The sequence below is a fragment of the Echinops telfairi genome, unplaced genomic scaffold (genome assembly GCF_000313985.2).
Source record: "Echinops telfairi isolate 266 unplaced genomic scaffold, ASM31398v2 ScPeMD7_2;HRSCAF=8, whole genome shotgun sequence".
Lineage (NCBI taxonomy): Eukaryota > Metazoa > Chordata > Mammalia > Afrosoricida > Tenrecidae > Echinops > Echinops telfairi.
Window position 1 is genome coordinate 37583583 of NW_022103898.1, and position 20649 is coordinate 37604231.

Here is a 20649-nt window from a genome sequence, read left to right on the forward strand (position 1 = left end):
TGGAAGTTTGACACTCAATAAGGAAGACCGAAGAAGACAAATCAATGCATTTGAATAATGGTGCTGGGGAAGAATATTGAAAGTACCATGGACTGCCAGAAAAACAGACCAAAAAGTATCTTGGAAGAAGTACACCAGAATGCTTGTTAGTGGTAAGAAGGATGCGACTCGGTCTCACATACTTTTGACATGTTATCTGGAGCGATCGCACCCCAAGAAACGATATTATGCCTGGCACAGGGGCAGAATGGCAGCGTAACGTGGAAGATCTTCCACAAGAGGGATGAACACAGTGGCTACAACAATGGGCTCAAACATCACGACCATTTTGAGAATAGGGCAGGAGTGCAGTGTGTTGTTCTATTGTGCATAAATTTGCTATGAAGTGGAACCCAGTCAATGGCTCCTGATACCATTACAAGGGAGTTCTTGTTGCTGGCAGATTGCACATTGTGCTGCTAACCACAAGGTCAGTGGTTGGAAACTACCAATCGCTCTGTGGAAGAAAGCTGAGGCTGCCTCCTCTTGTAAAGTGTAAAGTCTCAGAAAGCCAAAAGGGGCAGTACTACTGTCCTGCAGGGATACTATGAGTTGAAATCAACTTGATGCAGTAAATTTGAAGTACCATCACAGCACTGGTGAATATGGCAGTGAACAAACAAAATTTTCAACATATATAAAAATTTTCAGTTTTACCTCCTCTGATAGTTATATAATTTCATGTCAACTTGATAAACAGGCTGTAGGGATAGAGTCTAGCCTGTCAATCAGTGGGCGTGGCTTTCTCATGAAGATTCAGGGAACTATCTCTCTCTCTCTCCTCCATGTTTCTGCTGACATGCCATCTGAAGCATAATGATGACAGCCTGGAGCTGGAGAAGCCACATGGAGAACCACGCCAGTGCTGAGATGCTTCCACTGCCACTGGATCCACTAGCCTCAAGCTCAATTGATGCACAAGCCACAGTGTGTCGAGGCAGGCCTCGAAGGAGCCTCAAGCTTAAGTGCACGATCCACTGGTTGGCTTAACGTGCAGGTTGTGCAGCAAACAGTGGAGTCTGAGAACCAGCTAGAGCAGCAGCATGCTAGTTGCATCACCAGAAAGGACAAGAGACAGGGGAAAACCTTGCAGAGCCAATTATGTCGCTGCCCTCCATTCAAGCTGTGACCTGATTAAATTCTGCACACGCATTCCTATTGGCCTAGTTGGCGTAACAAACCTAACTATCACACCCTCATCCGAAATACAAGAAAATGAAAGATTCCCAAGAGGTAATGCCCTTAGATTAATAATTCAAAAAACAACTAGTCCCATTCACTAAAATAAGCAAAAATCTAGAATGTGAGGGAAAATCTAACAATACAGCTTGGAGTGAAAACTGAAATAATGGGGGGAAGTGGGCTAAATGCAGAATGACAAACAGACAAATCATATTTTGAGAACTCAAGCTTTCAGAGAGGCAAGACTAAGGGGAAGATGAACACATTGTGAACACACTTGCATCGTCAAGTTCTGTTGGACAGGGAAAATCAGAAGCTAAATTATTTATGCCCACAACCCAAAGTGATGTGGGGAATTGTTGAGAGCTGCAATCTTTATCCTGGCTTTTCCATTATCTGAGCTACACATGATCGCTGGTTTGGGAGGAGTCATCACAATTGCCAATCTATTTCTGGTTTTTTAAAGTCGCAATGGTGAGGTTTCTAACAGTGACGTCTGATGCCAAGGGTTGCTGGGAGTGGTGGGAGCAGTAGCCACAGCTCCACCTGGAGGGAGTAGTTTTTTGATAAATGTTTGAAGCTGTTCCTAGTAGAATCCCCCGATACGTACTACACTAGCTATCTAAGAGATTCTATGAGTCATTCAACTTATTTAATATTATTTATATATTTTTATTAGCATTTTCCTAGGTAACTATTTCCTAGATTAAATCCAACCCTTGGTCTATCTATGCTTGCAAATATCAAGTAGTGGAACACAAACACCCTCACACACCCCTTGGCCACATTTGAAGTTCATCCCCTCAATAGAACCCCTTCAGCGTTGGTAACAATTCTGAGTTAGCATGGATAGGTCTTAATTTATTTAAATAATTTTGTGTCAAAGGCCTAAAGATTATATGCAACTTCTTTCTTTAGCCTAGAAAAGCTGTTAATATAGCTGACTCTTTGCCACATCCATAATTATTTTCTTTTTTTTTTTCATAATAATTTTCTTTGATAGTTACTTGTCTACAACTAGAGCCTGTCTCTAATTATGTAGAATAACGCGTAGGATCAACTGTCCTACAGACACATTTATTAGAAGTGGACAAAACATAAAAATTGATGTTTGAAGGCACTGTAACATGGCCAATGTGGTTAAAGAAAGCAGGAACAACCCTTTGGGAGAAGGGGAAAACGGGAAATAGTCAATATCTGAATTTCCATATTGATGTGAATTTCCATTAAGTGATTTAGTTTATGAGGGTCAGTAGAAAGGTATTAATACAAAATAATGGGCATATTTATTAACCAAAAATGTTGATGTGTGACTCTATTGTTTCTCAACATATACTCTCCCATCTAGACACCATCTCTAGCCCTTCCCTGAAGAAATCTGATCCAACCACCTCAGAAGGACAGCGCGGGCTTCCTGGAGGTCCTCAAAGTGTATCCATTCTCAGTGTTTTTTGAGTTTGGGCCACTAAAAGGAGTCTGAAGGAGAAAGAGTGGGGTTTAGGAATTAAAAGTCAATGAACCCTCATGGCACAGTGGTTACTCATTGGGCTGTTAACCATAAGGTCAGTGGTTTGAAACCACCAGCGGCTCCGCAGAAGAAGGATTGCACTTTCTACTTCTCCAAAGAGTCACAGTCTGAGGAACCCACAGGGGCAGGTCTACCCGGTCCTGCAGGGTCGCTCTGAGTCAGTATTGGCTGAATGACAGTCAGTGAGCCACCCAAACTATGTGTTTTTCAATTGCCTCATTTAAATACAAAAACTAGACAATGAAAAAGATGAAAAAAGAATTGCTGCATTTGGATTTTGTTGGTAGTGAAGAATCTTGAAGTTAACTGTCCTTTGCTAGAAGAAAAAAAAATCCCTCTTTGAGGAAGTATAGGTAGCATGCACCTGAAAAGCAAGGATGGTGAGATTGGGTCATGTTTTCAAGGAAGACCAAAAACTGGACAAAGATATGACGGTTGGTAAAGCAGAGGGTTAGCAGAAACGAGGAAAGCCTTGGCTACAATGAATGTTAGTTGTACAGTGGATGCCGACATAACGATGACTGGGAGGAGTGGGCAGTGTTTATTTTTGTTGAACAAAACTCATCACTGAGATTCCTGAAGACCTGTATGAGAAGAAAACTTTTAAAAAATTAAAATAAAAAAATCACAGCTGTCACGGCTATTCTGGCTCTGAGCCACCAGGACAGCCAAGACAAAACGGATTAAGGGGATTTTGTTGGGTGTTCTATTTGCCTTTTACACACAAAAAACATAATCTTGGGGCAGGATAACATAATCCAGTGACTTTCTCACTCTCTTCACCATTGCTAGCGAACACTCGGTGGGTTTCTGAGACTGTAACTATTTACGGAATTAAAAAGCCCCTTCCAGTTGAGAAGATGCTGGTTTCGAACTGCTAACCATGTGGATCTCAGCCCAACGTGTAACCACTGCATGACCAGGGCTGTACTTTAAAGTGCTATCATGCCCCGTATCAGATGTAAAAATAAAGACATGTAGGGCGCAAATAGAAAGAAAATGTTTTGAAAATAATGGCAACATATGTACAAAAGTGCTTGACACAATGGATGGATGGATGGATTGTGATAAGAGCTGTATGAGCCCCAATAAAATGATTTGTTCTAAAAAAAGAAGAAAAATAAAATAATGAAGACATGTCAAAATACAGAACCAAATGAAGATGACTAAAAGAAAAACAATCATCATATACCATAGGTACATCATAATTTAGAATTGTCAAATTTGAAAACAATTATTATTAAGGAAATTCAAGAAAAAAAAGGAAAAGGAAACAGCTATGAAATCCTAGAATCTCCAAAAAAAAAACGCCAAATGGAAATGTGCAAAAAAATATAGAGACTAGAATTAAAATTTTTCTAGAATAGTTTATTAGCTGATTAGATATAGAAAACAAATAGGAATCAGAAAATAAAATCGGAGCAAAGTAGCGCACACAGAGAAAAAAGATACAGAGAGAGAGCGCATGGGATATGAAAGCTGTAGGGAAAATAGAACCATGGAAAGACCCCGATTCTACATGAAAAAGCAAAAGGGCGCCTCGGATGTTATTTAAGAAACACAGTCTGAGAATTTTTCAGAAGTGATGAAAGGCATAAAAATTCAAGAAAGTCAACAAAATCCACATGATCAAAACACAAAGAAAACAGCACATCTAGTAAAACTACTTACATGAAAATTAGAGTAAAAATCTTAAAGCCAATCTGAAGGAAGAGAAAAATGGTGCGGTTATAGATTCAAACTGTTTAAGGGATTTCAGATACTGACATGAACCCTCAGTCTATCTCTCTAGAGATTGTGCACGCTCTTTTCCACACTTGAAATTACTCATAAAAAATTCTGGTGTGATTTTGACACTCTCAGTATTAGAATATTTAAACCTTCTTAATTTTTTATCTATTGTGGGTTTTGAGCCCTGTAAAAAGCTGCGGGCATAGGAGAGTTTCATTTCTTCTGGAAGGTCCCATGGGCTCTGACCAGTTTTTGTATGACTTAAACTACAGTTTATAATTTCAGTCTTGATACTTATGATTTGTGCCTGTGCTTACTGAATGCCAAATTGTGGGTATCCATATGCATATCAGTTTGATTTTATAGGTAGCCATATCCATTCTTTCTAATCCCAAAGAAAACATGGCAAAATTTCTCCGTGTTGATATCTATATATTGTGTCTTTGTTACTTGCTGAAACTCAAGCCACATCCAGTCCAAGAGATCGATTGATCCGTTGCAATGAGTGCTTATGATTTCATTGTATTTCTCGGTTTTGTAATATGCCTTGAGTTGTCCTTGACGACAGTGCTCTTATCTCTGTGGATTCAAATGCCCTCCTTTGGTGTCCATGGGCAGCAATTATGGTGTCCTATATCATCTGGTGTCTTTATAGGGCCCTCTCCATGAAGCTGAGCTGCAAATATTCTACGCCTAGTGATTTAGGTCTGGCCTCAGTCCAAGCTTTAATTGATGGAGACTCTGTTCTGTACTTAGTATTCAGCATAGAGCAAAGTATTTCTCCTGAAAGGGTTCCAGAGGATGGAAATGACCTATGGCAGCTACTTTTAAACCTCACAACCAAGTAGTTAGTTTCTGGGTAGGTATGGTGCCTGGCTGACAAATTTATTGAGTAATTTTCTGAAATACAAACTGAAGGCAATTTTGAAATAGGAAATTCTGGGGCTTTGTTTTTGTTTTAACAAGATTAGGTGTAAAAGTGCAGGGTCCAAATAGTATATAGACATATTAGAATTGTAAGCAAACAAAAATGATGAAAGCGCCCGAAGGAAACTGACAGAAACACCACAAAATAATAATAATGGTGGTTTGAATGGTGGGATAACAGGCAATTATTTTTCTCTCCATCAGATTAGATATTTTCTAGATTATAGTTATATTGCCTTTGTAATTAAATAATATATTTCCTTTAAAATGATGTTAGAATCACTGATAAAGATGTTGACAATCTACTTTTCTAACTTCCTATCCTTAGCAGTAGACCTGGGACTATACCACTGAGATATCATAATTAAGATTGTGACATTGTAATAACCAAACTGGAGTTTCTGACATTGTGGTTGGCTTATTTTATAATATGCTTCTTCTTATTACCTGTAAATTCAAACCTGTTAATTGCATTTTTATGAATTCCAGGCAAAGTAATTGCAAGCAAGTTTCTTTATATGCATTTCTCTTGACTTAGTGTATATAACAATCCTGATGCAGTGGGAACCCTGCGTTTAACCAAGCAGAAAGTCCAAGCAGTTATAGCGACTCCATTCTAACTCATCGGGAACAGTATGTTCAAATACTTTTTTTTTTTTAAAGTTACATATACCTTAATAACCCAAAGTAAAAACTACTTGGTCAAAAAGTCAGTATATATGTCTAGCAATGGAAAATAGAAAATACAAATTGTAAATTAATATGAAAGGGTTTTTTTCTTTTTGAAGCTATTACATTTTACTCCAAACCAGTGTAGAAATATAATTCTTAAAATTACAAGCATTTAAATTCTGTTCCTGTTGCCATTGTTCTTTGCTATCAACCTTATAAAAATTGAGTGACTACACAAATGACCAGCATAATTTAAATTAGAAAGTATTTGTTTTTATCTGCCTGGCCTCCCAAAATACTGTTATTATTAAGCTAAAATAAATGTATTTCCTGATAGAAAACACATTGTTCAATAAAGTGCCTTCATTGCAAGTGCCACACAGTGAGCAGCAGATGCAGCTCGCAGAGCGAATGCAGCCTCCATTGTCTTTTCCAGTCTCCTCAGCCACCCTCTGGCCGAGAGTCTGGAAAGAAGAGAGATTTGTTCGAGAGTGGGTTCTTGGGTTTTAATCAGAATATGGGCTTACCTTGCTTTCTTGTGCCTTACTTCACCGAACATCACAGATACTGCAGGATTTGTTTATTTGTTTCATAAAGCAAAAGTTTGTGATAACACTGAAATGACTAAGTCTACTGACACCTTTCTCCCAATGGCATGTGCTCATATCATTGCTCGGTGTCACACGTTTGTAATTCTCACAGCATTTCAACTGTGAAAAAACCTTTTCATGAAGCTATTGCACACAATACAAGGGTAAGTCAAAAAGTACGGCTACTGGGGTTCTCGTTCACACAAGCACATATTTATTCCTAGCCAAACTTTTTATAATGTTAGTTGATGGGCTGCAGAACAGTCCTCTCTCAGTAATACAATTGTGTTGGTCTCATTTAAGTGCCTTAAAACAAACAAACTAAAACCATCCAATCAAAAGTGTATCTTCTGGGGTACATTGCTGGGCTAGGTAAATTCTCATAAATCTTTAAGAAAGTATGACACCTCATCTTTCACTCATAGTTAGTGGTTTCTTTTGTTTCTTTTGTTTATAGTTGGTGGTTTTGAACCACTGACCTTGAAGTTAGCAGCCCAACGCATAACCACTATGCCACAAGGCCTCAAAAGCACCAAGATCCACATTAGCAGCAGAGCAGCAGCTATTTTTTGCCACCCAGGCACTTGGTGGCTTATTAATTTACCTTCAATTCCTTGGCTAGATGGGTGTTGGCTGCAAAAACTGCATCCTCCTATCCCTGCTGCGATAGAAGAGACGCCTCCAGATTGGCATGCTCCCCTCGAGTCTGTGGAGACAGAGAAAATGGTGCTTGTCAGCTACATGAAGAATTCTGAAAGCCAGGGTGAATAAAAGATGCAGGGTAAGAATAAAGGATGGCAGTAAATTAAAGTGACTCCTTGAGTTTATCAAGGTCAAGTGGTTAGTGTTTTCAGGATACCCAGAAAAATAAGCAGGCTTAAGTAATTTTTAAGGACTCAGATGCCTTCCAAGAGATAAAATGCTCCATTTTGCATTACGTGCCAGGATCTGAGGACAAGCTGTAAGAAGGTATGCTAGGGGCCCATCGCCTATGCACAGATGTGGTGCCATGCAGAGATTCCCTAAAGAGTCGAGAAAGACTTTACCTCTTAACTTTGCATTTCTTATTATCTCCAGGTGAGACTATCAGAAGTAGATGGAGGATACAGAGAATAAACCAGATTTTAGAAACAAATCTTGCCTGTTTTTTCTACTTCTTTCCATACTCTCATGAGATCCAAGTGAACACACGAAGGAAAGTACTATTTGTAGTCCGCAGTAAAGGCTAGAATAAAGTGGTTAGTTTATTTAGTCTTTACCAGACTGCTTAATAGAACACTTATAAGTTTTAAACTTGTTTTCTGGAGTAGGACAGTGAAACTTGGAAAGCTACTTGGCCCTGAAGTGCAGAGGTAGGAGGAAGTGGCAGAGGTGGCGGTTTGTGACTCCCACATGGATTTTCCTGGAGGGAATGTTATTTTGCCTCTATGGAGATATTGCCAAACAAACCGCAAAAACAAGATCCAGCAGAACTCGTGTCATCTGGGCTATCTTTATCTTTGGCAATTTCAACTCGTTGCTTTAGGAATATCAAGTTGAAAAACTGTAAATACATGATTCTGCAACGCACTGGGTGATTATGGGTAAATTCCCTCACATTCCAAACCCATCGTTTTCTTTCTCATGAAGAAAATGAAAATATTCAGTCAAGTTAGTTTGAATTCCCTTTTAGATGTAAAATTCCTTGACAATGTAATCATAGGCCTGAGAGGGAGAGAGACTGAGGGCACCTGCTAGTGAGAGTATGTACGAGCTGAGATGAGCTAAATATCTGACACCTGGAACTGACAGTCTGGGGGAGAGCCCGATGCTTTTATAAATGGCCCTATTTCTATATTGGTTTTTTCCTCATCACTCCTTGAGGGGCATTACTAAACTGATTTCATAATACAAAATACTAAAAATAATGACTATCACACACTTTGCAGGCACGATACTTCGTTGTGTCTGAACTGCTTTCAGTTACGGACAGTAAGGACAAGTCCGTCCTCCAGAAAGCCTCCTCCTAACTAGGCTCCCGGGAGGCATGGTGTACGGAGCTTTGTCAGAGAAGCCCATGATGGGAAAGAGACTGGGAAATTGTAACCTCAGATGGGCTTGTTGGTGCAGCTTTCAAGCCTGTCACAATAGATGTCACAAAGATGACTCCAGCCGGTGCCATCTTCTGTTTTCATTATCATCCTAGAGCTGGATCGGAGAGGATTCGTTTTGTGCCACTGTCATTTCTCATTACTGTCTTTGTCACGAGAGTGAATTATAACAGGCCTCGGATGCCAGCTCTGGCTTGGCTCTCATTACAGACATTCGTTCTTGGGACAAAGATGGTAATAAGAATGGAATGTCGTGTAAAAACAAAGCTCCCTTTCATGGCAGTTGGAAATTGGTGATGAAAATGGGAAATGGCAGAAAAATTAATACTTTTTTTCTATGTATGGCAAAAATTTCCTTCAAACAGCTTCGTGTACCCAAGGTACCCCTCTCGGTAACAATGTCAAAGCAATGAAAGGGAAACAATGCAAAGCTCTTGGAGCGCATGAAGGGATTCAAAGGCATCCATCTTTCTTAGAGCTTTTGAAATGAACCCCCTAATCCTGAATAATGTAGCATCCGTCTAGCTCCTAAAGCAATATGATAGGCAATTAGGAACCTCTCCGTTCTCCCTTCAGGGATGCGAGTATCTCTATTATGTATTTTGGCTGAAAAACTCTACTGGATTTATAGAAGGCATTAGAATTTCTATAATGATTCCTTTTACACATATACACACAGGCATGTATATACCCATATATCTCTGTGTATGGGTGATTATGTGCACACACACACATATGTATATACATATTGCTGTAAAGGAATTCAGCTAATTCTAAGTGATAGTCAAAGGAGGAACTTCTGTCTATTTTATACATTTTTGTATTGATTGATGTTTTCTTTTAAACCAAGGGCATTTGCCACTATCAATTTATGGAAATGAAAGTATTCTTTGCCATCAAAATAAAAGGCTCTATATGAGCATAAGTCTGAATAACTTCTACAACCAAAGTTTACTGCCAATTCTAGATACATATTTTCTAGTTTGAAATGGAAGCAGGCCCCATTTAGAGCCAGATTTTAAAACGAAGGCCCTCTGTCTCTTTCTTGACACATGCCTTTCACGACTGCATCCACCTGGGATGCTTTTCTTGTGCTGCACAGAGTTGGATATTTTCAGAATCCTGGTTGGAGTATACTAATGGTAGAAAGAACGTGCTGTGAAATATTCTTTCCATTAGATTTCATTTAAAGCATTCTATACAATGCTTTATCCATTGCCAACATCCATAACAGATTTTTAGTACTTAGCCACTTTTCAACAAATGTCATTTTGGGAAGGTAAACTAGGCATTTAATATGCACACTGAACACAGACGTACTTATCAGATGGTTATTGAATACAGAAGCATTTATTATGTGCATATTAGTGTCTGGCATACATGTTGGGTTGGTCAATGTTGACACAGTTGCCTATGTCGTACAGATGAGCTAGGAAGCGTGGGCTTATGAGCCCCCATGGACTAGTGTGAAAAGAAGGCCATTCCTCCATAAGAAATCGCCTGAGTTCGTGTGGACCCCTTTCACTTTGAGCGGCTCATGACAAGGGCCCATTTAAATCTGGAAACCTTTTAAATTTACATTAGGAGGTTGATGTAGACAGGAAATCAGATGGTCATTGCTAGAAAAAGAAAAAAAATCATTTAAAGTCACACAATTTGTACATGGGACGTATGCTAAAATAATTTTTACTAGTTCTGCCAAGTCAGTAGCAGAGTACTCTCAATTTAAAAATCTGAAAATTGTTGATTATACTGAAGCTTGTTTTTACAGGATACTTTAGGGTAGCTATATGAAGATTGGCAATTTAGAACTCCTTAAATCAAATAAGGAGACCTCGTTTTTAAGCAGGGGTTTTTAACAAAGACTTTTAATAGAACATGCACGAAGCATTTGTTTTAAATATCTAAGACCAGAAATTCTGATTCAGATTGCAGCAAGGTGCAACTCTTCATATTTTTAAAAAGCTCTCTCTTTTTATTTCTGACATAAACCACCATTAAAACCATAGTTTTAGAACTTTGACATTGAAATATAAATTACCTAGATATTAATATTTTTCAACAGCTATTTAAATCTACTTTTCTCCACATATGGAGAAGATTCTTGATTTAGCACATACATCTGCTTATCATTTCACTTTAAGGAACGACTATGCTCCAGCTTTGACTTTTAGGGGGCTGGAGACAGAGCAGTGACAAGGCATCACCTGAGTCTTCAAAGGAACTTACTCAACAGGGAGGAAGAGATAGGAAAACAACCCAACTCTTGTCACTGTTAGTTGCTTTGGGGCCAATTCCGATTCCTAAAGACCTTAAATGGAGAGAGTAAAACTATTACCTCGGGTCTTCAGTGCAGTGAAGAAGGTCATCAGACCTATTTCCTGAGAGACCTCTGGGTGTTCAAACTTCCCATTAAACTGCAGTGTTAAATTAGAATGAATATTATTTCAAGAGAAAACTAGGTCGAAGATAGGATGGGACCTGGAAAAGCTTTTCCTAAGACACAATGAGTTAGCTGGGTGGAGAGTTGGATACTCCAGGGAGATATAAAACCACCAGGACCAAGGTGAAAGGGGTTGGAAATTATTCTGGCTTTAAGGGGCCATACAAAGTTGTCTGTGGTGAAAATTGACGTGAAGACGTAGTCTGGGACAATATGAATCATCACCAGCACCCTAGTCACCACTCATTTCTCAGTTAGTTTTGCAGTTGTGGCTTTCATATCGCCATAGCCCTGGAAGGTGTGTGTGTTAGTCCGGGTCAACTAGGGAAACACATCCACAGAAACTCATATGTCTAAGAGAGAGTTTTATATAAAAGGTTAGTGTACATTAAGAAATCATCTCAACTCAGTGCTGCCCAAGCCCATAAGTCCAACATTAGCCCATATGTCAGACACCAATCCACAAAGTCCTCTTCAATCTTTCAAAACACATGCAATGACACTAATTACAGGAGGAAAGCCGAATCAATGAGCATGTAAGCATCTCAGTGCTGGCAAGGGTCTCCACACGGCTGCTCCTGTACCCAGGGCTGCATCAGGGTAGGTCCATGGGACTTCGCCTTAGGGATGTCTTTCAGGAAGTCAGCCTTGCCAGTTGAAGCAGGGACCTGGCTTAGGCAGCTGCATCCTGGTCCAACCATCAGAAAGCAAGAGACCTGAGAACTAGCAAGGGGAGGCTCACTGAACCATTTCTCTTTCTCTGCCCTTTAATTAACCCCACATGGGTTTATCAGCCAGGTTGGCAAAATAAACCTTAACTGTCTCAGTGTGTCACCAGAATTTCCAACACCAGCAAGGTCACCTATGGAAGACAGCATTTAGCAGTGCTTTCAGACTCAGACTAGAAGGTCCTGGTCATCTACTTAGCCCATGATAATACTAAGTATCACAGCTGTGAGGAAGTGAAAGTAATTAGTTATGGCTCTTCCATCCACTTCTCTAATTCCCATGATTTCTTGGAACCATAAAAATAAGAGTCTTAGCCGCTGTTGACTTCCCTCAAACCCATGTCCAACCTATGGCAATGTTTCTTTCCATTACGCAGAAGGTCTGTATGAATTGGAGTCAAACCAAGAGCAGCAAACACATCTTGTATTTACCATTTGTATAACAAAAGCAAAAATATCCACATGCCCACATACTAATGCCTAAAATTTGTGAATATATTTCTTTATATGACCAAAAAAAAAGAAAATTCAACTATTTTTGGTTGTGAAAAAGTCAGTAATCTTGGGATGAAGTATCTCAAATTATCTGTGTAGGCTCTATGATATCATGAGCATGCTTGTTAGTGGAAGGTAGGTGATCAAGGAAGAGAGAAAATGATGCGATGTTGGCTTTGAAGATGAATTAAGGGGCCATAAGCCAAAAAATGTAAGTAGCCATTAGAAAGTGGAAAAGGCGAGGAAACAGATTTTCTCCTAGGACTTCAAGGTGGAATATAGACTTGAAAAAAATCACTTACAACTTCTTACCATCTGAATTGTAAGATAATCAATTTTTAGTCTTTTTTAACCACTGGATTTATTACCCTAATTTTAGAAAAATGGAAAATTATATAAATACTTTGATGTGCTTTTATTTTGTTTTATGTTTTGGTACTTGTCCACCTGATCCTCTTTCAGTTTCCTGAGCCTGTGGATTGGTGTCTATTATTAAGGTTCTAAATTGGCTCAACCATTCTTGATTCAAGTATTTTTCTAGTCTCTTTCTTTTGGTTCTTCTGTTATTCCAATACGCATATGTCATACTTTTTAAATATTGAACAAGTTGTATGTTTCTTTTGTTTTTGTTTCTTCTTCCATTTTTTATTCTCCTGTGTTTCAGTTTGAGAAGTATCCATTAACTTGTCTTCTAGCTTATTCAGTCATTCTTCAGCTGTGCTGAGATCTTGAATGGCACATAAGGGATTCTGTACTTTTAAATGTGTTTATGATTTCTAGCATTTGCTTTTGATTCTATCTTATAATTTCACTCTCTCTAATAATATTATACAATTTGTCTTGCTTCTTTTTACATTTTTGGATGTGAGCCGTTAACACACTAATCAGTGTTATTTTAAATGTGTTGGCTTATAGTTCCAACAATTGTGTTGTATCTAAGCCAGTTGCTAATGATTACGTTTTCTCTCCAAATGTTCTTTTTTTTCACACTTTTTGGTATGTCTTGCAATATTTTTAAGTTCTGAATGAAGGCTGGATATATTGTGTTGGCTAGATGGTCAGGTTATGTTGTCTTAACTGTTATTCCAAATTTTATGGCAAGGCTTTATCATCCATTGCAATGGCTACACAGAACTCACAATGTTCATCATAAAGGGTTTACTAAGGAAATTAACAAATAGTAATGCAAAGGAGAAATGGTGAGGATACAGTTGCTCACCTGCACATGCTACACAGTTCTTTCAGGGCTGCTAATAAATGTCCAAAGGGGCATATTACTCTGCTGTAAGCTTTATCCCAAAGACTCTCAGTTCCAATTCCATGAGTCAGCAAGGCCAGATTCTCCAATTAAATGCCCGGAGTCACTCCGCTTCACAGGCCAGGCTCCTGCCTCAAAGCGCTCAGTTTTGCTTGTTCCACAGTCTGAGAAGTCCACCGCTCTGCTTCATTGTCTGACTCCCGGTTCTGCTGCTGCTGCTTTTCTAATATCATACTTGTCTTCTGGATCCAGGAGGCTCACCGAGCAGAGACTCTGGTCCTGAGGGCGTGCTCCACTCCTGGCTCTCACTGATAATGAGATTACTCCTCCTGCTTCCCACAGGGCTCATTATATACACAGTAGAATGGCATTGCAGGGAATTCTGGTCACAGTTACTCTAAAGTGAATTCCTAAGTATCTCCCCACACTTTCTAGCCCGACCCATGCAGGAAAAGGTTGCTTGGGAGGAGTTGGAGATTTGAGGTAGAAGAGCTACATTTATTAATTCTTCACTCTTTAAAAGATACATATTTCTTTAGTGTGAAGGTTCATATCAATTTGCAGAGGAGCTGGAGTGTGTTTTAGGTGTGTTGTAGCAGTATTACTGAAGGGTTCAAATGCACCCACTATCATTGTTTGTCTCCTCTTTGGACTTTGGGGCTGACTTTTAAACTCATCCAATTATATTGCTGCTGTGAGGTGTGGAGAGTTGATTCTGACTCAGAGTTCCTGTGTACCACAGGGACAAACAAGAACACACCGTGTGTTCCTGCGATCGCCTCACAAGTGTGGCTTGTTTGAGTCCATGGCTGCAGTCCTGTGCTGACCCATCTCACTGAGGGTCTTCCTCTGTCTCACTGACCCACTACTTTACCAAAAATGATGCACTTTTCCAAGGACTGATCTCTCTCATAACATGCCTGAAGGGTGGGAGGGGACTTCTTGCCATTGTCACATCTAAGGAGCATTCTGACTATTGTTCCTCCAAGAAATGTTCTTTCAACTGACGGTCCATGGTACTTTCAAAATTCTTTGCAAACACCGTAATGCAGATGCACCAATTCTTCTGTTGCTTATTCATTGCCCAGCTTCTGCGAGCACATGAGACCATTGAAAATACGATGATCTGGGAAGGGCTCACCTTAGCTTAAACGTGGCCTCTTTGTTCTTTAATACGCTGAAGGGTTCTAGTGCAGCAGAGTTTCCTAATGCAATATGTCCTTTAATTCCTTGATTGCCACTTCTATAAGGATAGTTTGTGGATAAAAGTAAAATGGAGTCCTCAACAACTCCAATCTTTCCCCCATTTAATATGATGATATCTCTTGGTCCAGTTGTGAATATTTGGTTTTTCTTTTCAATGAATTATAATCTACACTGAAGACTGTAGTTTTGATCTCCATCATTGAATATCTCAAGTCCTCATATGGATGGGAAAACTGAACAATTAATAAGAAAAAGAGAATTGATGCCTATTAATTATTGGGTTGACAAAATATATTAAATATCCCGTGGACTCCCAGAAGAACAAATAAATCTATCTTGGAAGAAGAACAGAAGGAATGTTCTTTAGACTTGGCAAGGCTTGGGCTCATGTACTTTGGACATGTTATCAGGAAGAACAAGACCCTAGGGGAAAAAAATGTAATCCTTAGAAAAGTAGAATACCATTGAAAAAGAAGACCCTCAAAGAGATTTATTGACCCAGCAGCTTCAGCAATGGGTGCAAGGGAAATAATGATTATGAGGATGGTACAGAATAGGCAATGTACCAGTCTGCTATTCAGAAGGCTGCTCAGAAACGATTTGACAACACATAATAACAAGTCAGAAGGCTAAAGAGGGTTACAATAGACCATATATCCTTTAAGATGAGATATGCTAAAACTATTATTATAATTTAAAATTTCTCTCCCTGGAGAGTAGCCCTATGCTCTAGAAAGGGATATGTGAGGTTTACATCTGACAATTCATTTCCCTCTCGTGCCTGAGGGGATTTTTCTCAGTCTTGCTGTGAAGAGCTGATTGGTCCCTGGAGAGAAAGCTGCAAAGTTGTCAAGGCTCTTCTGGAATATGGACTCAGGAGTTTCCATCTGACACTCCATTCTGTGCTTCAACTTAACTTCCTCAAAATTACTTGAAAATGCATTTCTCCTGCTGTGGAGTCCTACGGCTTCTGCTCAAGGTCATCGGATCAGCTCTCAGAGGCTGCTCTTCTCGGGTCCTGGTTGTATTTCTTTAATCTTTAGTGTGGCTATTTGGCATTCGATTTCCACTCTGATGACTTAAAAAAAAAATCATTGTTTTTCAGTTTGTTTAGTTTTTTCTTGTGTTATGGATGTTTTATGGTTAGAATGATAAGTTCTAACCCCTTTACATGTTGAAACTTAAATAAGAAATCGTATACTTGCCTTAAATTTCTGAAAGTTATGTTTGATTACCATGAGTTGACATCAGTAATGACATATTAATTTCTCCCTACCTCTTACTGGTACATGCAGCGAGTCAGCCCACTATCTGTAGTCTTACATAGTTTATAATGACAAACCCAGACATCGGGTGTCAATTCTGATCCATAGCCATCCTTCATAGGGTTTTCAAGATTGAACATCTTTTTTACCCAACACTTTTATTGGCATATAATTCATATATCATACGATTCAGCAGCCCAATCACATCAAGAGATGTTGTATAATCATCATCACATCATCAGTTTCAGAACATTTTCTTCATTCTTGTACTCATCGCTATTATCTCCTCATACCCCTTCCCACCCACCTACCTCACCTCACCTGCCTTACCCTTAAGGAACTATTAATCCAGTTACTATTTCTATAGATTTAACTATCTTGGATTTCATATACAGAGAAACATTTAAAAAAAACTAATAAAACTAACAAGCAAAACAAAGTGAAACAGATAAAAACCTCAATCGAGAATAAAGCAAAAACTATTAAAAAAAGAAAACATAACAAACTCAAATGGATCATAAGGGAGATCGAATGGTAAGGTGCTATATTTTGCCCTAACTGAATTTGCAACAATCCACTTTCCAATTCATTCTTCACATTAGCCAGGCTATTCAGGTGCCTGGTTTATGATCAGAGGGGATTCAAAGGGGCTTAATCCATCTGTTTCCTCTTCCTTTTTTTGTTTTAAATCCAAAACATGAGCTAATGTGGAGTTCAAATGATACAGTTTTACATTTTGACCTAATTACCTCTTCAAAAACTGACTTTACAATGCTCTGTATTAGATAACAGGGCAATTCACATACCTCAAACATGATTGGAGAAGATTCATCTGAGCCTTAATCCATGTGTGAACCCAGCAAATGGATTTGGGGTTTCCACTGTCATCCATAGTCTACTACAAACTAGGTCTTCACAATCTAATCTCTGAAGCCACTTCCTATTTTAAATTTGGACTATATTATTTACAATCCTTGAATAACACAGGCTGGGGTGCTACCTCCATAGGGACTTAGTTGATGCCTCACTTAGATGGCTGTTTGTTTGAAGAAAAAAGAAGTGTTTAAAGCTCCAGACTATTCTTTCTGGTAGCTGGGCACCATCTAGTTTCTTCACCACACTTTGCTATAGAACCCATATCTTTAGCAATCTTTTCATGAGGTCTAGCTTCAAGCAGGACCATGAAATAAGAAATAATTGTTCTTAGGTTGGGGCTAGAATTGAGTGCAAGTCCAAAGTTAATCCATGCATCTGTGCTTTATATATGTCTCTGGTTCATCTTAGAGACAACATTGTCACTTTATGTTAGAGAACAGTATCAATCATCTTCCTGGGGCATCACTTCCACTGTCATCGATTCAAAGCAGATTCATAGCAACACTATGTGGTAGGGTAGAACTGCCCTTGTGAGTCTCTGAGTTTGAACCATTATGAGAATTAAAATAAAATGCATTATATCAATAGCTAACATGTTAAGAATATTTAGTACTCAGCTAAATATTAAGCATTCTCTGAATATCCTTTGATCTAACCTTTGCTACCCTACCATCATAACAACTCTTAGAATAGCACAGGACCCAGCAGTTGGGTTGTATGTAGGGTCACTATGAGTCAGAACAAACTCAGTGGTGCTTAACAACAACAACAACAACAGAATGCTACTGAGAAATGCTATTATACCCTTTTTATATATGAGGAGTCTAAAAAGACACTATAGAATTAATTGAGCAAATGCTTATCATGCCTTTCATGTGGAAAGTACAGAAAGATTATGTAGTAGCGGCGAGGTGATGACAGGTGAGATAGCAGTGATAAAGATCACATTTTGTTAGTCAAAAATATGCCATCATCTAAAATAAATATGCATGAAATTCTTTTTTATTATCACTATAACATCAATATTTAAAAATGTCTACCTGTGACCATGAGTTGATTCGGATGCATGATGAATCATGTGTGTCAGTGTGTGAGAGTAGATCTGTGCTACATAAGGTTTTCAAGGACTGATTTTTCAGAACCCAAACTTTCCAACCTATTGCTTAGCAGCCAAGCTATTGACCATTTGCACTAACATTTTCTGGTGCCCTGTGATTGTCAGATCCTGAGAGTTTAAAGAAAAAAGAAGATATACAACTATTTGCAAGGGGTTTCTTAACCAATAAACAAAGCAACAAAAGGAATCAAACCAAAAAACCAAATTCATTGCCAAAGTGACCCTACAAAGCAGACCGAAACCGCCCCATCGATCTCTGAAGCTAAACATCTTTAAGGGAGCAAGCCTCGTCTTTCTTCCCAGGAGCTGCCAGTGACTTGGAACTGTTAACCTGTGGTTAGCAGCCCAATGTGTAACCCATTATGCCACCAGAGCTTCTTTTAGTCTCCTAAGAGGGAAGGAAAAATATAGTAAAGATGGAGAGTATTAAAGAATAGAAGGGAGGTGGGGTAAAAAGAAAGGAAATCAGGAGAGGAAGGGGAAGAAACACTAAAACAAGAAAAGAAGGGATGGCAAGACAATTATATAGGAAAAACACTTTGCTTCATTTGAATTGCACAGTAGGAGATGTATTCCAATCTCTGATACGTGCCATGCATCAGCGCCCGTATTCAGATCGTGGCTGCTGAGAGGACACGTGTAAAAACAGCAGAGCCTTTTTTCCTGAAGGTTGTGAGGTGATGCAGAGCACAGTCAAATGGGAATCTGGCTTTATGTGAAATGGCTTCTGGATCCCTGGTCCTAATTCAGGATGCTATCAGTAAGGGAACAAAGAAAAAGGAAAGCCATGGTGGCACACATGCGCACAATGGATATGATGACATGATGCTAAATTAATAACTCTACCAAGAAAGAGATGGGCTTTGTTTTCATTCACCTTGGGTCCAGCTCTGTTTTTCTAATATGCTCATATAAGAACGGAGCAAAGAGTAGGATGGACATGGAAAGAGAGAGATTGTCATAACAGTTTCCAGCTGCTTCACATTTCTCGAAAGATGTGTGTTTACTATCAAGAAAAGGAACATTCAATAGCTTTATATGGAATTTTCCTTTATTTTGTGCTGATCCAGTTAATGCATCAAAATCAGGAAGGCAGAAAGGCTTTGCCACACCACAAAGGCCCATCTTAATCCCATCACTCCTTTGTCACCCTCCAAGGAAATAGCATTATGTAAGCATCTGATTTGCATCATGGAGGGAGGGGGAGGTCATGATTTCTGAGAAAGCCTTTTGCAATTCAATAAGCCCTGCACACAATGTGTTCTTTCATGTGATTCCTTATGGTGCTTTTGATAACAATCATAATACTTAAAAAAATAAAAAAAAACTGTTGGCGAACACCCAAGCAATGCTAAAAGATCAACTATTATCTCTGTGCATTGTAGGGGATTTGGGAAGACCGAGAGTGATAAAATCCTATAGTTTACTTCTGCTCTGGATTCAGAATGTGTGCCAGAAAGACTGCAGGTCATCTAGAGGCAAGCTTGAACTGATGACCTCCAAATAAAGACTGAGTAGTTTGAAAAGAGAAGTACTGGATAAAGGGAAGGAGAGAGAGAGAGAGAGAAAGGAGGATAGGAGGAGACTAGAGAAGAGGAGAGTTGAGAGAGAAATTAAAAGTCTTTGTAGAGTAGATCACGGAGAGTAAATCAAGAGAAGACATTCAGCAACAACCGAGAGAGTCAAAAGTTCATATGAAATTCATCAAATACGAATTCCCTCATTCATGTCTCTCAGGGTTTTTTTAGTATACTGATTATGACCACAGAATCTTGCAAAGTCTGGAATTTTCTTTCCGTTGCACATTTTGAACAACCACCTCCTGTATAGTCCTATAAATCTTAATTTGGTTTCCATCTGAGTCAAATTATTAAAAAGTTGGTGATTTATATCCATTCCCTATTTTGTCCTGCTTACTCTTTGAGAGAAAACATTTGAAGCAAGGTACTTCTTAATTCAATGGGCATTAATTATGGGTATGTTAAATGAGACTTTGTAAATGATGTGGTCACACCACAGTATAGGAAAAAACCTTCCACCACACACATCTTTACCAATAAAAATGACATGAAATACTACTGAGATTGAATGAGGATAAAGAAGAATTGAGGTATGACTTTCAATAGGTGAGCAAGAAATCCTCTGGCAGTGACGTAGTGTTTCCATCAGAAAGGACCATGGAAGAGGAGTTCAAGAAGGAAGTGCCCTTCACAGTAGCTAAGAGCAAACTTAAATACCTAGGAATATATTTAACGACAACAACAAAAAACTAAAGACCTATACAAGGAAAACCACAAGACCCTACTACAGGAAACCAAAAGCGACCTCCAGAAATGGAAGAACATCCTATGCTCGTGGATTGGAAGGCTTCATATAGTAAAGATGATAATCTTACCCAAAGCACTTTACATGTTCAAAGTTATTCTGATTCAAATACCAACAACCTTCTTCAAAGAATTGGAAAAACTGATCACCAATTTCATATGGAGAGGGAAGAAGCCC